General features: G+C 35.4%; 1 non-coding gene and 1 pseudogene across 1 annotated transcript; one reads left to right on the forward strand and one right to left on the reverse strand.

Annotated features, from left to right (window-relative positions):
• Nucleotides 1–2680: 2680 nt before the first annotated feature.
• On the forward strand, nucleotides 2681–2789 carry LOC122117064. The gene has a single exon (XR_006149075.1). It is a non-coding gene; the product is annotated as a U6 spliceosomal RNA (small nuclear RNA).
• A 1644-nt stretch (nucleotides 2790–4433) lies between these two features.
• Nucleotides 4434–6514, reverse strand: LOC122117052 (annotated as a pseudogene).
• Nucleotides 6515–12503: the final 5989 nt, after the last annotated feature.

A 12503-nucleotide genomic window follows, 5' to 3' on the forward strand; every position in this document is an offset into this window, starting at 1 on the left:
TGTACTCACTTCCCACATTCCTTTGTTTGTCATCCCTGTGAGCAACTTCGGTCCACTTTCCATAGGATAGCTTTGTTTTCGTTATATGTATTTACTAACTGATAATAAAAGAAAAAGGTTGTTTGTAAAAGAAAAAAACTTTTAGGTAACAGGTTAAAAGTATCTTATCCATCCCAATGATTCCTATGAGATAAAAATTATAATAGTAAAAGTGAAAAGGAATTCCTAGATCTGCTGTTTTGCCATTTAGAATGGCAAAGAATAATATCAAGTCACTCTTATAACTCTTAAAGAATGCAAGGGTAACTGATGGTCGCTATCATGTTCCCACAAAACTAGTGGATCCTGAAGGATAGTAGTAGACCAGCCGAAATTCTAAGTACCAGACATGGAGCATGAAAGAGAAAGAGAGGAAATGGGAGAGAGTGAAAGAGAGAGAGAAATATCACAATACTAGAAGTGCATAACAGACAAACAAGAGCTGTATGAGAATATTCATACTGCTATCTTTAGACTCTATGTGTACATTTGAAGGTATTTGATATATGATAACAAATCAACGTGAAATATAAAGTTATTTCGATAAAAATAAAAATAACTCAGAAGAAATTATAAATGCAAAAACAATCTTCACAGAAGCAAACTCTCAGAGATATTTCATGACTTTAAAAAGGATAAAGTGGCTGAAGTTAGTATAAATTTAGAAGTACAATTCACAAAAATATAAAAATATATTTATATCTTTCATTATATAACCCAAAGCAGAAAGCAAATGTTGTTTAGATGATTTTTTAAAACACAGTTTCTCAGGTGCTGGGAAGGTGGTTCAGTGGTAGAGTGCTTGCCTTGCATGCGCCAGCCCCAGGGTTTGATTCCTCAGCACCACATAAGCAAAAAAAGATGGAAGTGGTATAGTGGTTCAAGTGCTAGCCCTAGCCTTGAACTGAGGGACAGCACCCAGGCCCCAGAGTTCATGCCTCATGAGCAACAAAATAAAAATAAAGAAAAAAACACAGTCTATCACTTTTTTGGCCTCAACTCTGTAATACAGCTGCTTCAGCCGAGGGCTAAAATTTTAGGTGTGGACATTTATCAACACTCCTGACTCAGACTCTATTTGATAATTTTTTAAATAAATATTTTGTTCCTAATTTTCCTTTTTGTAAATTAACATGCACCTATAAAAATTGGTTTGGCCATGCAAGTAACCTTCTCAAAGTACCTCCTAATGATGACTTACAAAAAGTTGTACTAGGGCTGGGAAGGTGGCTCAGCGGTAGAGCGCTTGCAAAAAGAAAAAAGCCATAAGTGGCGCTGTGGCTCAAATGGTAGAGCGCTAGCCTTGAGCTGAAGAGCTGAGGGACAGCGCCCAGGCCCAGAGTTCAGGCCCCACGATCGGACCCCCCCCCCAAAAAAAAGAGTTGTACTATATTTCAACAAGTAAAACAATGCTACAAATAAAGAAAAACAATAATTAAATGTTAATAATTAATAAAATAAAAAACAAAACAATTATCACTGTTTTCACTATTTGAAGTATACTACATATTAGATTTTACTATTTTCTCATAATTCTGTACATTTAACACTGACTGAAGTTGTGATGTTCAACAAGAGTTTTATAGAATATGAGTAGTCTTTAAAGCTACCCACTAAGATTACATTTATGGCTCTTCTCATTATTTGTTTATGGCTTATATCATCATATTTCCTTGTTAACCTATAAACTAAGGAAGCCCTAAAGTTTTAACAGACTGTGTAGTTAAGAAAGTGTTAACTCTTCATTCTTCTTCTTTACACAAAAACTTTGCAAATTCTCATTAATAAAGTTTCTCAAAACTCTGAAATGTATATACTTAGTAGTATATGTCTGCTACCATAAATCTTAAATACTTTATGGAAAAGTTTTATACCTGCCAAACAGTCCTAATTTTGGCATATATAAACAAATTCCCAAAATTAAATATATTTAAAACATTGGGCTGGGAAGGTGGCTCAGTGGTAAAGTGCTTGCCTTGCAAGCCGGAGGCCCTGAGTTCGATTCCTCAGCACCACATAAGCAAAAAGAAAAAAGCCGGAAGTGGCACTGTGGCTTGAGTGGTAGAGTGCTAGCCTTGAGCTGAAGAGCTGAGGGACAGCGCCCAGGCCCAGAGTTCAAGCCCCACGACCGGACCCAAAAAAAAACAAAAAAAAAAATTAAAACTTTTAACAAACCTTAACACTTGCTGCAGTGTTCATTATGACAGGTGCCTTGTATAGAATAATTGAATTCCTCCTCCTCCACATTTCTTGAACAACAAATATCTGGAATTGTTTTGTTTTTGACATGTCAATCTTGATTTTATTCTTAAATGTGTGCTTATGTAAGAAATATATGGTTCTAAAATGTCATGACAATTTGAACTTACTTTTTGTTGAATCGTCTAGTTTAATAAAATCCAACTGCAGTTTTTTTTGGGGGGGTCTGGTAATGGGCCCTGAACTCTGGGCCTGGGTGCTGTCCCTCAGCTCCTCAGCTCAAAGCTAGCACTCTACCACTTCAGCCACAGTGCTGGCTTTTTTCTTTTTGCTTATGTGGTGCTGAGGAATCGAACCCAGGGCCTCATGTATCTAAGGCAAGCGCTCTACCACTGAGCCACCTTCTCAGCCCCCCAATTGCACTTTTGGTATAAAAAATATTTTGTGCTCAATTCAGCCACACATACACTAACATTGGAACGATACAGAGAAGATTAGCATGGCACCTGTGCAAGGACGACATGCAAATTCGTGGAGCGTTCCATATTTTTACAACAACAGATGCTGGAGGGGATGTGTCCACAAGGGAACCATACAGCATTCTTGGTGGGAGTGTAAACTTCTTCAACCACTTTGGAAAGCATTATGGAGGTTCCTCAAAAGATTCCACATAAAGCTCCCCTTTGACCCAGCAGTCCCACTTTTGGGGATTTACCTAAATGATCACAAACAAGACCGTACTAAAACTACTAGCACAACTATGTTTATTGCAGCATTATTTATCATAGCTAAGATACGGAACCAACCCAGCTGTCACCACTACATGAATGGATCAAGAAAATGTGATGTATATACACAAGGGAATTCTATGCCTCCATCAGAAAGAATGACATTGCCCCATATGTTAGGAAATGGAAAGACTTGGAAAAAAAATTATTAAGTGAAGAAAGCCAAGTCCAAAGAAACAGGTCCCATGGTTTCCCTTATTTTCAATAACGAATATATGTCTGGGGTAAGCAGACAAGGTCAAAAGCTATGTGCATATGAACAGATATGATGATGTTAAGGGAATTGAACCCCATGATAGGGAAACAAGTAGTTTTTTGTTTCTTGCTATTGTTTCTAACGTACTTATAATGTGCGATGTGAATTTTTGTTTCTTTGTATGTTCCTCCCCCACGCTATAACCCTTGTTTTCTCTGTATTTGAAGTTGGTGCACCTGCCTCTTGTATGTACGCTTCTCTAATTTGGGGAGGGGAAGGGAAAATATGCATGCATGCAAATGCATGTGCATGCATGTGTGTTGGCCTGCTCAGAGTTTGAAATCAGGGCTTAAAGGACTTGCTAGGCCTTTCCTCTCTAGGTTGGTGAGGTACTATATGAGCTATATTTTATTTCCTGAGTCTTTGCTAGTTCATTAAATTTTTTTAAGAATACTTTTTATTATCTTACCACAAAAGCATTCAACCAAAAAAATAAAGCTAATAGAAATTTTGAATAAAACATTTAGAAGAATTTTAAAACAGTGCAGAAAATAGCATTACGATGTTTTGGCATAATTGCAAACATTTTAACACTTTCACATTCTCTTTGGAACCAGGTTTACTATTAAATAAAGATGGCAGATGAAGAGTAATACAACCTAAAAAGAAATCCTTTAGTTATATGGCTGAGAATGAAAACAGCTCAAATACATTTTGCTTTGCAAGTTAAGTCTCTCAACGAGCAATCTCATCCATTGGGGCATCTGGTTCTGTTAATGACCACATTGGCCAGTGGCAAGACCCTAATGTAGCACGCCAACATTTTCATTTGACAGAAATGAAGGGAATAGTGCAGAACAGAACTTAAAATTTCAAGCAAGTGTCCATTTGGGCAATTTGATCTGCATCAAGATTAAAACATTGAATTACCAAATTCTGTTCTACATAAGTGAATTTGGGATATTTTACTCATTCCTTACCATGTCTTACCATAAATTAGAAATTCAAGGCCCTAAATACCTTCAATTATATAGCTATAGATCTGTATCAGGAAGAGAGGAATTGGCTTGAAAACCTAAATAAGTAAATTACTTACTTAGATTTAATTTTCCTCTTGGCTTCTGATGGGCAAGAGATATTTGAAGCCTAAAAGTTTAACAGTTCTCAAAAGACAAGTGAGCCTGTTTCTGTAGAAATTATCTTGATCAATGCTCGAATACAGGAAGTAAGTAATTTCTACTTACAGTTATAATGGTTCATAATAAAGAACCCGAGTGCTATTCAGTATTATCCAGGCACTTTTCTCTTTCTGGGAAGTTTAGATGGTTTCCAGGGAATGTATTCTGACTTTCTAACTCAGGGTACAAAGTTTGGTGGGGATACATGAGTCAATTGTTTATTTTGATGTTAGCTAATGTCAAATGATGAACTATCTGAACTTTGCCATGTCACCATCAGTTTTATCATTAAAATTGGCTTTAACTATTAAAATTGTATACAAGGAAATTAGGGGTGTTGCAGTATTTGGTTGCAAAAAATTTGCCATCTGGTGTTGGGTCAGAAAATGCTATTTCGTTAGTGCTGAGAAAACAGCCAAACATGAAGCAATTCCTGACAGTGTCTACCAGTCGTCTTGCAATGTGCTTTCTTCTTTTCAGTCTGAAAACAGATTCTGCTTATCCCACAGACTGCAGGTTCTGATGCATTTGAACACTGCCAAGCTCTAAAACTTTCTTTAGAGTTTGAAGATTCTGGGCCAGATGGTTCAGACAAGACTCGGAAGGCCTGTTTGATAGGTTCTGCAATTAAACAGCCAACTACTCTCTTTTCATCAGATACAAAGAGAAAAGTTTTAGTTTTGTTTGAACATTTGGGAATGACTTGCTGGAAACCCAACTCATGACCCACAAGTTCTTTTACATCTTCTACCTTTCTCAGAGCGTAACTTGGATCATGAGGCAGGATCAACACAATCTTTCCATCCCAAAACTCCGCAACCACTCTCTCTTTTTTCCAGGAATCTCTGGTGGTATTGGGCATGTTGCAGTTCATCTTCAGGGTTGGCAGCAGAATAGATCATGCCACAAGACTTATATATAATAGTCCCAAAATGTTTTTGACCTGCATCAATGATGAGCTGGTCTTTTGTTTCTTTATTTGTATCTTTCATGTTCATATTTTTCTGAGCCTGTTTCAAGAAGTTAGTACCACTCATGGATCCCAAAGAAATCTGTTCTTCAGCTGTAGATCTTTTTGCATTGACTGAAGACACATTGAAGATGGGGTAGACAGTGGACTCAGGAGAAATTGTCATGTTTTCAACAGAATTCTCTGAAGGAAAATTGTTATCTTTATCAAGTTTATATTCCTTTGAAGAAACTACTGCACCAAATGAATCTTTTATTAATTCTTCTTTGTTTCTACTTCTTGAATGTTGTAGTTCAACATTCTTTTCTAGTAATGAGCATTTTGACATTTGATTCTCCACAAAAGTTTTTCTCTTACATATAACCTGTGAATCAGAATCTCCAGTTGTTTCTGGTTTATTTTTGTATGTGACTCCTAGTGATGGTGTATCTTCTGGTGACAATGTTTTAAGAGACATTTTTTTCCTACTAATAAAAAATGCGGCTCCACCTTGGAGTGTAACCTGTGGTTTTACCTTTTGGCTTAGAACCCGAGGAGTATTTGGATTACTTTCAGCTAGGTAACAATTATATTCTTTCTTTACAACAGGTTTATTTGACATTTGATTTTGCTTGGAATTTCTAGAATCTGTTGACACTTCCTTGATGTGTGTATAACTGCATTGACACTTAACAGTTAAACTTTTTCATATATTTTTGGTCTTCTTTTTGATAGAGATTGGTTTTCCCTGCAATTTTTCAGTTATAATGGGAATAAGTTTATCTTCACCATTAGTCTGCAGACAAGATCTACTATCTCTTATCAGCTTTCTCTCCAGAGGATTGAGGTACAATTTATCTTTGTTGTAAAAAGATATAGTAGGCACAGCAGATTTAAATGGTGAGCTGTGATCTACAGATGGCAATCTGTTTTTTGTAGTTGTTTTGTGTGGACTTGAAATCAAATGGTCTTGAGGAAAGCAGTGTTCTCTGACTTCTTTTTTATCACCGTTCTGACAAGTGTACTTTTTTGTAGGTGATGGAAATAGACTTTCAGTGAGGTTCAAAATTAATTCCTGTGATGATATTTCTGATAACAGGCTGTCACAGTTCAAAAAATTCTGCTTCTTCTTTCTTGGGGTGAACACTGCCATCTTCTTAACTGAACTCCTCCAGTCAGAGACTGTGGTTCCCCGCGGCTTCTACTTGCAGCCCGGGCCCGGCAGCCGCTCTGTGCAGCCCGGACCCCTCAGACCTCTCCTCAGCGTCATTAAAAATTTTGAAAAATAATTTCATGAATTTTTTTTGTCCTGATTGACCTCCAATGGTTATCCACAGATCCCAGGCTCCTGAGTAGCTATCCCGAGTAGATAGGATTACAGGTGTGACTAACCAATACAAGGTTTTCAGAATAATTTTAAAAGTAGAAGAAAATTTACTTCATGGGGGCCTGTTTTATTATCTCTTACTTTTAAAGCATTTTGGATTGATTAAATGTGAATTTATTTCATTTTTGGATTCTTAAAAGATAGTAAGTGATGATATTTAAAAGTTTTGGTACTTTTTAAAAAAGGAAACTGGAACTGTGGGACAGAAGAAATTTGCCTCTCTTTGGACCTCAATTTAGAAGCTCAGCTCTGTGCATGATAACCCAATGTCACCAACACAGTCTGTGATGAAGACAAAATGTGACAGAAAACAATCACCATGAGCAATATTTACTATGCTATTATTTCTTGGACAATATGAATATTGAATTGAGAGAGTAAGAGAATGGAAAGAATTTACCTACCTTTTGTGTATTGCTGAATGACTTTTGGAAACTTTGACTCATTTCCTTCCTCACTGTGTGTCTTTGGGCCATGCCCTTAGTGCCTTTAATTACAATTTTTCCCAACACTAAAATGGTAATAACATTAGCTTTATAGCAAATGTTATCTTAAGAATTAAGAGAAATAAAACGTAAAATACTTAACATAAACTTCTATGAATGAGCTTTGAGTTTAGCCAGAAGTTTTTTTTAAATACCTAATAGAATGCCATAAGTATTACAGAAATCATTACATGTAGTGAGCAATGTTATCTATTGATCATGCTCTGTTTCCAAGGAAGCCAGGTAGATAACTTCTCATGCTGTAAATCAAACTGTTTGTCTTCAGTCTTGTTAGTGTAAAATTATGAGGGACATAATAATGTAGGAATGTTGTAGACTGAGATGAAGTCCAAAAGAAAATGTACAAAACTGATAACACATAAAAGTATCTGAGCAGTATATTGTGTTTTACACCATTTAAGTTACATCACAAAGATAAGGCAGACCTAGAAGAATGAATTGTCTTTTTGATATTCTATCATAGGTCTTTCCTTGTAGAGGCATCATCAGATGAAAGGAACTGTATTTTTTTTTTGTTTGCTTCCTTCCATTTATTCTTCAGTTTGAAATCTGAACTACATGAAACAGAAAGAAACCAAGGGAAATTCGTCACACAAGCTTTGGAAAGAAAAATCAACATAAAATAAAATACATAGCCTTGTATAAGGTCTAACTAAATTGAGTTATATAGTCTCAAAGCATTAACAGAAAATTATTTAAGCAATATCATGTTATTGAAAACTGAAAAAGTTAGGAGTAGCTTAATTTTTTCTTTTCTACTACCTTGAATTAATGATTGATTTTGTATAGAGAGATTAAAGATGAGATTAACAAGAAACTTGATTAAAAATGGACAAAATTTCTGAATAGACATGTTTTCCAAAAAGCCCTGAAAATCACCAGTGTGTTTACAAAGTTGTGTTTAATACAACTTTTATGCTGGCTTAATGTTTTGTAAACAAAAGTCATTAGAGAAATGCAATTCAAAATTACTATGATACTACTTTATAACTATTATAACTCTTATCAAAAAAATCAAAGGAACCAGGTGTGGTGATAAAGGCTTATAATTCGAAGATTTTAGGAGGTTGGAGTAAAAGGATTTGGGTCTGAGGTCATCTTGGGTACTGCACACAGTAAAAACCTGCCCTCTAAAAAAACTCAAAAGGTAATCATGTTGGCAGGTGAGAGTGTGGAGAAAAGGAAATTTTTTACACTCGGTCAAAATACAGGTTAGTACTCTCCTTGTAGAAAGTAGTATGCAGTTTTCTAAAGAAATCCAAAGTTGAAATATCATCTGACCCACCAATCATGTGATTATTTCTCTCTGGGTAACTCGTAAATATATCTGTAGTTCATTGTTATTCACATTATTCACAACAACAGCCAAGATATAAATCGAAGTTCAGTGTTCAACTACAGACTAATAAACAATTGTGGTGCATGCAAAAATATATTTTTCTGTTTCATCCTTAAAATAGCAAGAGACTTCTCCCATTAGCCATAACATAATGACCTGAAAGATGTATTCTAAATGAGGAAAAATGTTGTCTTCTGATTTTTGTAAACACACACACACACACACACACACACACACACACACCAACCTCATACATTGAGGGAGAAAATTTTTTTAATTTTAATTTTTTGTGAACATACTGTACAGAGAGGTTACAATTACATGGGCAAGATAATGAGTACATTTCTTATCAAGCATTTCAGCCTCCTCCTTTGTTTACCCTTCACATCCCTTCCCATCCTCCCCCTGCTCCCCCACCCCATCTCCCCACCCCCCCCCACCAAAGTTGTAAAGTTCTTTTTGACATGACAACTTTTATTTCTCATTGTTGTAATGGGTCCACAGTTATCCTTACATGACTTGTTTTTCCCCTTCTCCTCCACAAATTGTACCGACATCAAATATAGTGAAAGAAGGGGTTATACTGTGGGGGAGGGACATACAAAGCAACAAAGAAATAATCTTATAAACGCGTTAGAAACAAATGCATGAAAGAAAAAAAAAACATTTAAGTACATATCTAAGGGTTCATTTCCCTAACATCACATTATCTGACCTTTTCTGCTTGACTCAGACATATACTAGATGTTGCAAATAAGGGAAACCATGGGACCTATGTTTCTTTGGGCTTGGCTTACTTCACTTAATATAATTTTTTCCAAGTCTTTCCATTTCCTAACAAATGGGACAATGTCATTCTCTCTGATGGAGGCATAGAATTCCATTGTGTATATATACCACATTTTCTTGATCCATTCATCTACTGAGGGGCATCTGGGTTGGTTCCATATCTTAGCTATGGTAAATAATACTGCAATAAACATAGTTGTGCTGGTAGCTTTAGTGTGGTCTTGTTTGTAAACATTTGGGTAAATGCCCAAAAGTGGGATTGCTGGGTCATAGGGGAGCTCTATGTGAAGTCTTTTCAGGAACCTCCATACTGCTTTCCAAAGTGGTTGAGCAAGTTTACACTCAGAGGGAGAAAATTCTTGAAAAGTAAAGCAAAGTGGAATTGCTGGGGCATTTAGGTCACAATGTATAAGATAGGAGATATACAGGTTGAACAGGCATAGAGTTGTAATGTACAGCATGAGGATACAGGGGACAACACTGGCCTTACATAGGAATGAAGCTAAATAAGTAGGAGTTGTTCTTCCTAGTAGGGGTTGCGCTTTTGGATGCTCTTCCTCCAGTAATGGATAAGATGAGCATAATTCTTTAAATATACCTGCCTGTTTGCAGAAATAATAACAAACAATATAGCAATAATGTTGTATGCTCAACATAGGATATGAGATTATCCTTGGTATAAACTAATTATTACAAATAAGGGAAACCGTGGGACCTATGTTTCTTTAAGTCTGGCTTACTTCACTTAATATAATTTTTCCAAGAACTTCCATTTCCTTACAAATGAGGTGGTATCATTCTTTCTGATGGAAGCATAGTATTCCGTGTGTGTGTGTGTGTGTGTGTGTGTGTGTGTGTGTGTGTGTGTGTGTGTGTGTGATTTTCTTGATCTATTCATCTACTGAGGGGCATCTGGATGGATTCCATATCTTAGCTGTGGTAAATAATACTGTGATAAACATTATTTTGCTGGTAGCTTTAGTGTGGCCTTGCTTGTGGCCACCTGGTTAAATGCCCAGAAGTGGGATTACTGAGTAATAGGGGAGCATTATTGTGTACATCAAGGATAATCTTAGTAGATGAGCAGAATAGCCCTATAGCTATGTACATATGACTGTATAAGGTGATTCTAAGTGAAATGAACTCCAAGACATGTTCTTTGTTGTTGTTGTTCTTAATGTACTGCATGATTTCTTTTTATCCTTTTGTGTTTTCCCCACCTATGTTTTATCCCCTGTAGTCACTGTATTTGATTTTGATACCCTGGTTATTGTAAATATGTTAATCTGAACTAGGGAAGGGAAAGGGAAAAATGGTGAGGCAAAGGACAAAGGGGGAACCTATGCAACAGTGATACACAGAAGACAATATGTTGGAAATAATCTTGGAGGGGCTGTTGGGAGGGAAGAGGGAGAAAAATGGGGGAAGGGAATACAAATTAGAAAAGAAATGAATTCATTACCTTACTTATGTAAGTATAACCCCTCTGTACATTACCTTGACAGTAAAATTTAAATAAAAAGTAAAATAAAGAAGGTATGGGAAGGGGAAACAAAGGAGGAGGCAACAATGCTTAATAAGAAATGTATTCATTATTTTGCCCATGTAATTGTAACCCCTCTGTAAGGTATTTTCACAATAAAAGTAAAATAAAATAAAATACATGAGAGCAGCAATACAGGATATGGGACTGGGAAAAATACTCTACACAGAGTAGAACAGCTGTGGAGAGCAATAATTTTACTTTAACATAGGAAGTAATTAACTAGCATACAGATTTTCAGCCTCATGTCATTCACTAAAAAGGGAAAACAAAATACACAATCAGCAAACCAGTAGAGATAAAATAGAAAACTAAACAATAAGGATGAAGAGACGGCTTGGACCAAAATAACAAATGACACAATTAGGAAACAAATAACAAGCTGGTAAGTTTAAAAAAAAAATTACCCATAATTCTATTAATTGTTGTTTACATCACAATTTGTTAGAACTATAATTCAAATCACAGTTTAATACTATATCATTTTAATAATAGGTTACTTATTATTGATTTCTTAATGTTGAATGTTTAATATATAAATTTTATGTTTAGCAGCTATAGAAAAGAAGAAAGTGAATCTAATTTTACTAATATATATCATGAATTGTAAAATTGAGAAGCAGAATTTAAGCAAATAATATATTATTACTTTTTTAATTCTGTGAATTAATGTAATAATTCAAAGTCTATTCTACAATTAGCAATCATGTTAACATCAAATAATAAATTATTGCACATGACTCTTGGTATTAGGTGGAAGGGTTCAGCACTGTGGTAAAATTCACACCACACAATACAAGAGGGAATGATTCTTCTCATCTAGCTTAAATTGTGGAAATTTGATTTCTATATGTATGTTAAATTCCTGTCTAGGTAACATCTATAAAATTACATACAATTATATACACGAGGAGTATTTCAGATGATACCTAAAAGTCATATTCATTAATTAAGTTTTTATTATTTTTCACCAAATAAATATTTATAGAGAGACTGCATTTCTGAGTAGATGATGGTGTATGTGTGCCAGATTATTCATATTGAGGCTTATTTTATATTTCTGACATTGTTTCTACAGCTGGATTTAATTTTCCATAAGAGGTTAAGTGTATTATATCAGATATATGAAGGTAAACAGAATCTTTATTCTATTAATCCTTTGCCACTTGTCTAATCCCAATATAATTATCCATGTGTTTGAAGTAATGAAAATAACAACAGATATAAGCAAGATAAATCATTCTGTAGTACACAAGTATTTTCACCTTTATTTTGATAGTTGGTCCTCTTTTACACTAGAGAATATTCTTGGGAAAATGTGCTCCAGGCTGACCACAACTGCAGAATATTATGGTTTGATCTACCATAAGATAAGGAAGGAAGGGGAACCTTCCTTCCAAAAGTCTGCTCCCAGGGATGTGATCAGTTTTATGCTGGTGACTTGGAAATGAACATTTTTCACAGTCAACCTTGAAAAGTCATCTTGATAGACCATTTCTGTAATTGGTTACAGAGGATTATTGATGGCTTTGCAAAGATGCCAGATTGCCTCATTTTGAGACAATTTAAACAGGAATTTAGTCACCTGTT

Source organism: Dipodomys spectabilis, unplaced genomic scaffold (genome assembly GCF_019054845.1).
Source record: "Dipodomys spectabilis isolate Male_0828 unplaced genomic scaffold, ASM1905484v1 ptg000139l, whole genome shotgun sequence".
NCBI classification, from domain to species: Eukaryota; Metazoa; Chordata; class Mammalia; order Rodentia; family Heteromyidae; genus Dipodomys; species Dipodomys spectabilis.